Genomic DNA, 12,049 nt, shown 5'->3' with positions numbered 1-12,049 from the left:
CAGAGCTTGAAGTCCAGGCTGGCATGGTTGATGGCAGGGCTCTGGCCAGGCCGGGAGCTGGTCCCCAGCTCCTCTCCTGCTTGCTGCGCCTACGCAGTGGTCCTTGGGACTTGTTAATCATGCAGGTGGCACCTCATAAACCTGCCTTGGGGACCCTGGGTTTGAAAACAAGTGTCTCTCAGGCCGATTTACAGAGTGATGTCTGTTTGACTGCTGACTGTTGCTGCTTTATGAAAAGCCAGCTCATGTTTGCAGCATAAAACAGGAAAACTTCTGCTTGTGTGAGATGCTTCAGTCTTTCTCTACATGTGGGAGGTGGTTCTTCCTGGCTGCTACCAACCACCTTACGTGTGCTTCGTAGCCTTGTTTGACTCAGTGGACAAAGTAGCAGGACTGAGCAGGCACAAAACCTGTTTCTAATGGAGAGCTGTCACACCACGTTATCATGATGTGTCTTGGTTTTTGTTGGTTTTTTTTATTTGTTTGTTTTGTTTTCCAGTGGGTTGTTTTGTGTTGCAGAAACATCTCTAAGAAATCAAGAGAGAAAAGTCAGAAATCTGGGAACAAGATCAAGTACCAGCCACAATGACAAACTGGTCTGGAAAACTCTCTCCCTTCCCACCCTGTGGTGATTAGCAGTGGCACAGTTTTCTGGGGCAATCTGCAGAAGAACAAGGTTATTATTACTTGACTGCATGAGAGAAAGAGGTAGTGGTAAACAAAGGCGCATCAGAGTGGAAGACCTGAGAGCCGTTGCCAGCAGCTTGAGTGCAGTCTCACACCATGAAAAGTGAAGTGTTTAGATCCACTTTGGTGGCTGCCCATCTTCTAGGATCCCAAGTGTGAAGTCCTGCTCTATGAATTCATCAACAAGAGATTTTTCGTAATATTTGAAACCAGAAGGGAATCGTTAAGATCCTCTAGTCCAGGGGTGTGAAACTCATTTTCACTGGGGGCCACATCAGCCTCATGGTTGCCTTCAAAGGGCTGAAGGTAATTTAGGGCTGTATAAATTTAACTACTCCTACATTCAGGTTACCTGAGTCCTTATTTACCAAGCCCAACTAGCAAATCCATTTACTGAAACCTTGGGCATGGGAGTTTCTGCAAATGCATGGTTTCTTTGGCATACCTATGTATGTCTCCTTTGCTTCCCAGATACTCAGGCTGTATCTCAAAGCCATGAGCCAAGCAGCACTGACATTTCTAATAATGGTAAAGAGAACCCCAGCTTGAACCAGTCACAGCTCCAAAAGTCCGTAAATTGCAGGTTGTTGGAAGCTGGGAGAGGATGCCAGGGAAATTACTAGCATGAGCAGATTCCTGTGCTCTTTCCATCAGCATCCAGTACTGGCTACATCAGAGAAACCCATAGACAAGTATCTGCTGCTGCCTAGCAGAATTGGTCAATTAGGTTCTGACATTACCTTCGGGTCTTTTTCATCTGAATGCATTTTCCATCAGATTGCATTTGGGGAGGCTAGTTGTCTTCAGTCTGTATGTATGTATTCTGTTCCACCCCAGCCATCAAAAAAAAAAAGAACCAAAGAAAACCTCAAACAAAAACAACAAAAAAAGAGCTTTTCATGAAACCTGCTGTTTCCAAAACTTGGCACGTAGAGCAGACTATCAAACACTATTAACCTTGCATCAAATTTTGAGTCAGCTTTCAAGGAATTTGTCTGAAATTTCTAGCTGCAGTGAGGAAGAGTTTGATGGGAAATCTCTTCGGAAACCTGTATGCTCTGGGGAGTTCTGCCGCTTCTCGGTTCTGGGCAGCCAGCGAATTGCGGTGAGAGCAGCTTTTTGCAAACTCTGCCCCTGCTGTCAGCTGGAACCGTGAGTTGCACAAGCCACTGACATGAATAATAATGTATGGGAAGACATTGCACAACACTTCCAGACCTCAAAGGCTCTGCAGTTCATGCCATTCATGGGCAAAGGTTGGGTTCATTCCGTATTTTAGCTGGAGAGATGCATTTCACTGTGGCTGCTGCATGAAGGCAGAAGCACATGGCTGGAATGCTTCTGGGAGGTAGGTCATTAAATGGTGTAGCTGTGGCTGGTGAGCAGACTGGTGCAGCTCCAAGGGGGCCAACTGGAAGTGTGCAGTTCTCCCAGAGAACTTACCTAGGTGATGTGCTGGCAATGTAACATTCAGCTGTTATGGAGAACTTACGAAAGACGAAACAGTATTATAAAGGTGCTGCATAAAAATCTTGTTTTCAGATGGAGAAACTGAGGGATGCCACAAGTACGAGCTCAGGAGGCCAGCAAGCCACATGGAGGAAGGATTAAATCTCATCAGGCTGTTTCTGCTAGGAAACACCGTTGCCCCAGCTCCAACAGCTGAGCTCTTGGTGGATGCCCAGAAGGTACTGGCTGTTTTGTGTCTTACTGTTGTTTTGCTCTCTGTGTAATATGTCCTTCCAAGAAAATGCCATTTGTTTAAAATAGTGAGCCCCTTTTTGAAACACATTTTGTGTTTTGAGTGCAGGTCAAATAGCAGACACTTTTGATTAATACAACATCGAGATACTGGAAAAAAAAATCACATGCCTCAGTGGGAAAAGGTATAAAAGACAAACATTCAGTGCTGTTCAACATTTTGGGGAGGTGGGGAAATGAGCAGGAAAGATCATACCTAAATAGAAAGCCAAAGCCAATGCTTGCAATTGCCAAGGCATCAGCCAAAAGGAAAACACAACTCTGATCGCAGTAAAATCATGTATGAGTCATGATGGGCCAAGAACAAGTTTGCTTTTCTCCCTCATTGAACAGATGATGATTAAAAGATAAATCATGCTTGGAGTCAAATCAAGTGATTGGATTAAAGTTTAGTTGAGTATTTAGAGACTGTTTGGGACACAATGGAAAGCTAATTGAAAACTTACATTTGTGAGACCTTTGAACTCTCCAGCTCTTAATAAAATACTACTGCAAAGTACACAAGGGTTCCCTGTGGGAGAGATTCCTCTCCACAAGTGCTTTTATTTCTCAGGTATGTGGAAAAATGGTATTCATTTTCTCTACAAGTTCACCAAAGAAAAGTATGTTCATGATCGTAATTCAACTATTGCTTATGATGCAGTAACTTAATCTATTCAGCTCACTGAAAGTCAGTGAAGCAATACAAAGGAAAGTCACTTCTTTAAAAAATGAAAATTTAAACACTGCATTCTTTTAACTAGTCTTTGCTCTTCTGTGCAGCTGGTTTTCCAGAGTGACTGACTGCCTGCATTGGGCTGAAGTGACTCTGGAGTCTAAAAAACTGTGTAAAAATTCCTTCTGGATGTGCTGTAGTAGGAAATGTCATGCTTTATTTGTATTAATAATATAATTGCATTCTGGAATCAACCCCAGTTCTTAAGGAACATACCCAGTCTCCAGCTTCAAAGCACCATCCTTTTCAGTGGAAATACCAGTGAAACCCACAAATAAAGAGAATAAACTTCCCCATGTCCATGCACACACAAACACACAGAAACTAAAAACCTGGTTCTTCATTTGGCTCCTGTGTAACCAAGCACAAATCTTTCACGGTAATCCTTAGCATTGAAGTGTAGCCACAGAAACTCTGTAGTTGGGTTGATTTGGCCCCTTGCCCTTTCTAACTCTTGCAGATTCTTTGTCTGACTTCTTACTGCCCTGGAGAAGGGGAGATCTTAGGTGGCAACAAGGCATTTTGCAGCCAGAGCCTGCATGCTATAGGGCGTTATAAGGGAGCAGTCTGGCTTTTGTGAAAACCAGCCCTATTTAAGCTCCTAGCAGCAGAACAGAGAAGCAGGATTATTCACTATCCCTCACATCTGCAGGTCAGATGTGAACCCACACCATCTAGGTTTGCTTCCAGGAGGACGAAAGGGGCAGCCCTCAGTCTTCATGATGGCAGGACCTGGGCAAACTGCTGAGTTTCATGGCCCATTGGTCCAAAAATGGTGACGAATGAGTCTTAAGAGGAATGTGATAGAGCTGTCTTCTCCTCCATATGCAAGAGCTTATATTTCTCCAACTATCTTGACCTTTAGGATAGTTTTTCTGTAAAAGGATGAGTGCACAGAGACCATAAGTGAAAAGTTTAAGTATAGAAGGTTTGGAGGGTAGAATGGGAGAAGATTATGCTTATTTCAGATGATGATTATAAATTACTTTTCAGATACGCTTTTCAGATTGACACAGATAAGTCTAAGGTAAATCTGACCAGGTAGTTTGGTAGGTGTGATCCCAGTGTGATCAGCATGATGCTTTAAACCCATGGAGTTTAGCATTGTTCAAACTGATTTTTCCCTTGCTTCCACTGGTATGTGTGACTTCACAGTCTGTCCCCATGTTTGCCATTTATTTAGGTGGTGGACTTACCGTGGCTTGCTTTAACATTTCCACATAGGTCATGTGTCTCTGACCTCCTGCTGTTCCCTTTCCTGGGCTACATTTCAGACCAACAAGTCAGGTAGTCACAGCAGAGCAAGTTGGTACCAGGAATAGTCCAACTCCAGTGACTCTACATGAATTACCTCGCCTTTGCCAAGGTAAGCATGGATATCTTTACAGTACATGGTTTTGTGCAGCTTGGTCATATCTGCTGTAGACAACTGAGACAGGTGCAGGCAAGGCGTGTGGGGTTAATGCTTTGAGACCAGTTCAAGTTATCAACCCAGGTTAAAACTTAGTCTATTTGAGAAGTTCACCTCATTGCTTAAATATTGCCTCCCACTGACTTCAATGGAACTTTCATAGAGTGCATCAGTGTCTCATATGCATGAAACAAAATAAAAATATTTAAATAGTCATAAACCTAACTTTCTGTTTGTGCTAATGAATGGCAACTGCGTGCATCAAAATGGAGCTGTGTGCATATAAATGAGAAGTTCACTGTAGTAGCATTGCTATATGATATGCCCACAAAAGCTAGCCTAGCATTTGCTTTTTCTTAACAGCTGTAGTTTGTTCTTCATTAGAAAGCTTTATTATGTCTTAAAGTGATTAATGTGTTCTGGGAGGAATGGGTAATAAGCCAGCAGTCACAAGCTATAGAACGCTCCTTGGTGGATTAGAAGAAGACGGATCAGAAAGATTAATTTCTTTCTACTCATTGTTTCAAATTCCGAGATGTTTCATCTCAGAGCTGAAGAATGTGGGATGGACTTAGTGCTGGAGGTGACACCTTGTCTTGCTCAAATTCAGTTGCATGTGTGGGACTTCTCTGTATGGAGTTGCAAAGAACATGTTAGGGTGAGGAGCATTTTGAAGACACAGAAACGGCTGCTTTGGGGATGATGGTACTTGCACAGCATTGGGAAGAAGTGAGAAAGCTATATTTTGGGATGCCTGAGATGCCATCTGTGTAAATTAACATCTTCTCATTTGGGGAACTTGTGGTTTATTCTGATTTTTGGTCTGAAGTATGATAAGCAAGTGCAATGATACAAGATCATCTCAGCTTGCATATGGCTGTACTAGGAAACAGGAATACTTTGTACCCAAGTTGGCATAATTAGCACTCATTGGAATCCATATGTTAGCAGTCTGAGAAATGCTGTACCTTCCCTGTAGGGTGACAGGTTATGGTTTTGCTCTGCCTGCTTCGGCCATGAGCAGATGTTCATTCTACCTACCCTCATTCCTCTTGTTGGCAAAGATCTCCTCCCTTTGGCTCTGCCAGCAGACACAAGTCACAGCTCTCAAACCTGCATCCCTGCAAAATCAAGTGGTGGGGACAAACCAGATTGGGTTTTAGTGTGCAGCCTCTAGCTTCATGAATTCATTTCAACAGCCATGGCAGTTACTTAGTGGAACAGATACCCCAGCTAAAAAAATCAGTCAATCTTATCATGGAATATTTCAGTTGATGGAGCTTGTGGTGTCAAAGCATTGTCTTGTGTGAGAAAGATGTCTTGCTTTTTCCCCTTGCTGTGGGGAAATGAAGAGTTGAGTGGTTTTTTTGGTCTGGTCTTGAACAGAAAGGAAACTTACCCACTTTCTTCAGAATGGGCAGCATAGTCCAAGCTTGGAGAGCACCTCTGGGTACTCTGGAATATCAAGCTGAATGTGGACTGAGATGCGGCAATAGCCAAAGCTGGGAGTAGCTTTGAACTCTCCTGTGTCTTAGGCCACGATATCTAGTAATGTGGTATTTTATCATGTAACTCATAGGTCTCTTCACTACTGCGGCTGGATTTGATGATAGGCTGTCTGGGTGCTTTGGCTAGGGCCGTGGTTTGTATTGGGTGTCATAAAATAGGTATGTGCAATTGCAGACTCTCTTCCCCTTATGGGTCTCTAATCTCCTCTACTTTTAATGAAAGTAATAATAATTATAACAATAAGATGATATGCATTATCCTAAGGGCCCATACACCGAGTGGTAAGCCAGGAGCCTTTGTGTCCCCCTGAGAGCTCTTCTGTCAACTGCTCTTAATATTTTTGTGCTCTTTGCAACCCTTATGGTTAGCAAACCTCCATGACGGGGAAACTCCGTCAGCTACATACAGAAAATATGACCAAGAAGCTGAGAAAGATCACATTAGGCGAAGTCTGGGAACATAGGGCCCTGGACGGATGCGAGGAGGACAGCATGAATCTCTTCCTCCTTGCCTTGGAGAACAAATGTGTTCAATTACGTGTTGCACAAACTTGTGCTGGTTTGGTTTTCCCCTCTAAAGACCAGGGCAGATGTTGTCTTATGAGCCTGTGGTGGGGTTCCAGCTAACGTTCCTGGGCTGCTTTTCAGGTCTAAATCTCCCACTTTATGACACTTCTTTTGGGGGTGGGCAGGCAGCTGAACAAAATGGAATTAAAGCTGTTGGACGTCTTTGTTACCCACCAAACTCCCTATGCTTTGAGCCTACAGACTTGTATTTTGCAGAAGCAAAGGCAGTTTGAGAGAAGTGGGATATGGGACCAAGGAACACTGAGTGTCCAAAGTAGCGGTGATATACAGCATGCAAGCCAGGGGAGGTCAATACGCTGAGCTCTGTGGCATCTCCTGTGGCAACAGGAGAACCAAGAGTATCACAGGGTACTAATTTTTCTTTTGCCTTTGGGGGAAAAAAAAAATCTTAGCTGCAGGAGTGCAGAATTTGTGCTGTATTCATGAGAAAGTAAAGCATGTGTGCTGGCCATTTCCTCAAAGAAAATATTCTTTGAGAAAGCTAATAATTTTAGCAGGGATTCCATTTTTCCTCTTGAGGAGAGTTAAATGAAGTTATGGGTCAGTGAGAGGGCATCTGTGCAACACAGAGGAAGAATTTCCAAAGCTTGAATGTAGTCCCTTCACTTGGAGAAGACCTGGTCAAATTTGCTTTCCGAATTTTTTTTCTTTAATAAATGTTTTATGGGTGCTTTTTTGCTGTTCTGTAGAGGCTGTTAAACCACTCTGAATTGGTAGAACTCAGTAGATGGAACTGATAGGAAGCTTAGGAAAGTTTTAGCAATTTTCCTTCCACAAAGCTGAACTTCCCAGTAGCTTCCACTATACTTGTCCATATTTCTTAAAACAAGTATTTTGTAAACTCTAGGTGTGAGTGACATTTTCCCTCCTTTCAGCTGACAAAAGGGCTTTGCTGTCTAAGCTTATGAAATGCCAGGACAAGTCCAGTATGCCGACGTCCTTCTGCATGTATATTCTCAAGCACACCCACAGTCCCTTTTCTTCTGAGATACAAGATTGGAAGCTCTCTGAGCAATTTCACTGATAACATTCAGAGCTTCTGTGTGTAGGATCTGGACACCTAATAGCTCTCTTTTGGGCTGTAATTTCCTCACTCAAAAAATCACTTTATATCAGAATCGAAGCTCGATGAGGACTGTACATTCACAAGTGAAATTAATAACTGGCTTTTGAGTTTGTAGTTCCCTTGAATGAAGAAAGCCTTGGAAAGGTGTCGTGTAAAAAACAGACTCATGATGGGAAAGCATGGGCCAGAAACCGAAACTAATCTTAATGAAAAAGGCTGCAGGGCTGTAAAGTCTGCCTGCTCAAATCTCCATTGGACCACACTTCTTTGCATCCCGATTTTGAAAGCCCAATTTCCTGTGAGATTGCATGATTATTATTTCTTAATCTAAAATGTATGGCTGAAAGAAAAAGCATTTGGGAAAAAAAAAAACCAAAACTGGCAATGCAGATGAGATTGTTGAGCGGTTTGCTGGAAATGCCGTACATTGTGTTGCCCAAAACTTGGCATTTTTGGAAGTGACCAGCGGGGAGGATATGGAATTGTTCTCATGGCTGGTGTCAACTTGGATCATCAAGCCACACCGCAGATTTGGCATCTCTGATGGAAAAGAGAAGCTTTCCAGTCCGGTACAATCCCGCTTCACAGCGTCAGTTGTTGCGTAGGTTGGGGTCGATGAGGATTGACAACTGGGTGGGACAGCATTGTATAAGTCTGGCGCTTTCTTCTCTCAGATTAATGATCTTCAAATCTGGTTTTCAGGAACACAGACTTACTCACACGTAAATAAAAAACAGAGGGAAGCTTTTAAAAGACTCAGATGCTCGCTATTCCAAGCAACAGCTAAAGCAATGCCTTGCTAAGACATCCCGTTGACTGAGAACACAGTGGTCCTTTCATACCTTACCTTTTCCCTAGGATATCTCTCTGGAGGGGTTTACAGCTGCTTTTCACACTGAGCTCTTGATCCTGTTTTCCTGGCTTCAACTAAAAATGTAGGCTGTTGCAAAAGACAGGTGCTTCTGGAAGGTGGTACAGACTGCTCAAGGTCTGAATCAACCCTTGGAGGGGGTCTCTCTATTGATAAATGAAATATAAGGCAGCTCCTTTCCTTAACTTAGCTGGTGTAGCGAGATGCCTATAGCTGGGCAGGATGGACCCTGGTTCAAGTTCGTGCAGGTCTGAGCAGTTGTGGTCCAGGAGGATGCACCCATGCAGAAGTGCAGCAGGATGAAGCTTGTGTAGCCAAAAGAAGGTGAAGCTGTTGTCATGTGGCCCCTCTTGTGTTTGATATTTCATGAGCCTTTGTTGGAACAACCCCACCTGGTCTGGTCTGGCTGTGCCAGCACCACCGACCAAAATTCAATAAAGTTGTTGTTTCCAATTAAAAAAAATCCAAAACAAACAGCAACAACAACAACAAAAAACCAACCCAAACCACAGTACAGCTATAGAAACTGAGAAGCCCACATCTTGGCAGAGAATAGGCTTGAACACCATTTCAGTGCAGTCACAACATTAAAGCCCCATCCTGTTCCCATTGAAGTTGGTGGCAAAGCTCCCATTGACCTCAGTGGGAGTAGGATCAGGCCCCCATATGTAAACAAGTTTGGGATGGATTCAGAAGGCCCTTACCCCTGGTTTGGGGTCTGTGAATGTCAGTGGTGCTTTCACTGAGGCAATGCTGATGGAGCAGTGGCGTGGGTCAGGACCAGAATTGCATCTAATCAGTGCTCCATGGCTCTCCATGCATTTATCAAATGGAATTTAAGGCTGAAAACAAAGGGATTGAAAGGTTGAAAAACAACGAAGGAATGCGCACTTGGCAGCTCTGCTAACCAGATGTTTGTTTCTTTTTCCTTGTTCTTAACAATGACTAAAAAACTCGTGAACAGTCTCAAGCCCAGCACAAGGTCAGCCTGAAACTAGGTAAGAGGTGTCACAACAAGGCGGAACAAACATCTGGGAATGGAAGATGTTAATTTATACCAGGATCCAGTCCTGTGGCTCAGAAAACACGGCCGAACCTTCAGAAGGCTGGGTACATGTGTGCTTTCCCTTCCTACAGCAAGCCTCATCGGTCGTGCGAAGCTGTTGCGGAAGTTCGCAATATTCCCTTTGTGCTGTCGTGTGAACTGCTTCCAAGAGCTGTTGAGCTGTTGTGCTGGAGTGAGAGCAGAAAGAAGCCAATGTGAAAACGAATATGTATGTACATATAAATATATGCATCTATTTCCTGGAAAACGCATACCTGAATAGTGGAGCAGCAAGATGTATATTGTACTTTGTGGAGCTTTCAAGAGAAAGGGTATCCCTTATAGAGTTAGTCTTATTAGTGTTTTTCATCACACTGCAAGAGGTGCCTTTCTGAAGAATCCCTAGTAGTTTTTGCTAAAATCAATTCAAAAAGGGAAAATTACTGGGTGGGAAGTGGCAATATAATGCCCTGGGGCTGCAGAGCAGTAAATTAAATCTGGCCTCTCTGCTGTGTCACCCCTGACAATATTCACGTCTTCAGCAGCGTGTCCACAAGACTGTTCCCAGGACCGGCATCCTTTTGCCTTGTTTCACAGAAAAACACCTCATTAATCAGCCTGCAGAACATCACAGTGAAGTAGATAAATCCAAAATAAAAGAAGAAAAAAAGAAAAGGTTATTCATTCTTATTAGGAAAACTAAGCCAGAGAGGTAGAAGTGACTCATTCCTGACTTACTTATTCATTAATGATGGGATTAAGAGCTGAGCTCTTGTTATCTGACCAGCTGGCTATTTTTTCAGATCACATCTGTCTCGTAGTGACTCCACAGCCAAACAGCACACTTGATCAAGCTGCAGCATTTTGCTAAACCAGTGTGTTTGAGATGGTGTTTGCTGGACCTTACTCTTACTTAAATCAGTGTGGTAAATTGGTTCTATCAGGTTCAACTATTTCCAGGGAAAAAAAGAAATTGGATATATTTAAGCTCAAGTACTTAAACGTGGGCAGCATGCGATGGTGAATCAGTTTAATTGGTTTAGATTTGTAAGAAAATGGTACCATCAACAAGATTAGGATTAGGGTTAGGGCCAGCAGGTGCTCATCACTACGATTTGCAAAAGTCGTGCAGTTTGATGCATGTGAGTGTGACGTTGGCTAATCTGTGAGTAAAACAAGATTTCACTGCCTAAGGAGAATAGCCCTGGACAGAATCAAGCTGTAGTCTCTGTAAGAATATCCTATTAGGGTAGTTTCAAAGTGGCAGGAGCCTAGATAAGGGCACTGAGGATGCTCTAACAATAGCAACAATCTCAGCAGCTCTTAGGAGGAAGGGGAGGAAACAATTTTATTAAGCAGTTTCTTCCTGAGCATTTAGCAGCTTGCAGGTCTGCTTAGAGCTTCCAGCTGGGAAAACCTGCCTCCCCGCAGGTACTGGAGCTCTCACAAAGAACAGTTTCTATTAGCCCTCTCATCTGCTTCCCCTGCCTTACCAGCAGCTGATTGGCCTCCCAAACTCAGCCATCGCCGATTTCTGAGTTGACTCTTCTCCATCTTGCAGTCACAGTACAACAGGCACGTGGAGCAGCATGCACTCTCCTTATGCCACCCACTGGGCTCAGGAACGTAATTAGTGTGTTCAGCGAAGATCAGCTGTTGTCTGGACCACTTCAATGCATAGAGGGATAAGAGAAAAAATTCCCTCTAGAAGAGCTCCTGTGCAAGACTCCAAGTTGCTCTGTTCTCATCTGCAAGGCAGCAGGCATGTTAGATATGCCTCCACACCTGGAAGAGCACTTGTCTAATCTGATGTGATGTACCCAAGCCTGTCTGTCCTTCTTGTGGCCAAAGCAGCAGGTTTCTTCAACCTGCCAGCACGGTCTAATGCCCTCGGGTAAGGCAGACCATCAAGCAAGGGATGCTCAGAATTAGAGTACCTGCTGTCCAAGCTCAATGTTGTGATGGTGTAATGTGCAGGAGAGGTGCAGGCTCATTTTTGTTCTGTGTTTGGGAGAAACACTCACCAATGCTGAGGATATAATCCTCCCTCCTTCTTCTGCTCCCCAGATCTCTGGCTGTCTTCAGAACCACATTGAAAATAAATCTTTGTTTGTTTATGGAGTTTCTGGGAGCCCCAGGTTTGTTTTCTTCCCTCCTGCCAACACTGGAAGTGCCAGAACATAAAAGAGAGTAATTTCTCTTGGAATTGCCGGCCATGGTTCGAAGGAGGAGAGCCAGAAACTTCAGCACTAATCTGCTCCTGATCTTCCCAGCACAGTCTTGCAGAGTGGAGGGATGGGGAGAGTTCAACAAAGCATCTGGGCTACTAGGTGCCAACACAGCCTGCGTTCCAGCTGGGGTTGTGTCATTACTTCTTTCGGTAAGGACCGTGGCACG

General features: G+C 43.7%; 1 long non-coding RNA gene across 1 annotated transcript in view; it reads left to right on the top strand.

Moving 5' to 3' along the window:
- Positions 1 to 532: 532 nt before the first annotated feature.
- LOC139828458 (uncharacterized) overlaps positions 533 to 12,049 on the top strand; it is a 70,014-nt gene continuing 58,497 nt past the window's right edge. Inside the window, exons 1-3 of the long non-coding RNA XR_011740064.1 lie at positions 533 to 676; positions 2,230 to 2,375; positions 4,388 to 4,529. This is a non-coding gene — a long non-coding RNA (uncharacterized lncRNA). The remainder of the gene's footprint in view (positions 677 to 2,229; positions 2,376 to 4,387; positions 4,530 to 12,049) is intronic.

The sequence above is a fragment of the Patagioenas fasciata genome, chromosome 7 (genome assembly GCF_037038585.1).
Source record: "Patagioenas fasciata isolate bPatFas1 chromosome 7, bPatFas1.hap1, whole genome shotgun sequence".
In the NCBI taxonomy this organism is placed as follows: domain Eukaryota; kingdom Metazoa; phylum Chordata; class Aves; order Columbiformes; family Columbidae; genus Patagioenas; species Patagioenas fasciata.
The sequence above is the reverse complement of the archived record's forward strand: the minus strand, read 5'-3'. Positions and strand labels throughout refer to the sequence as shown.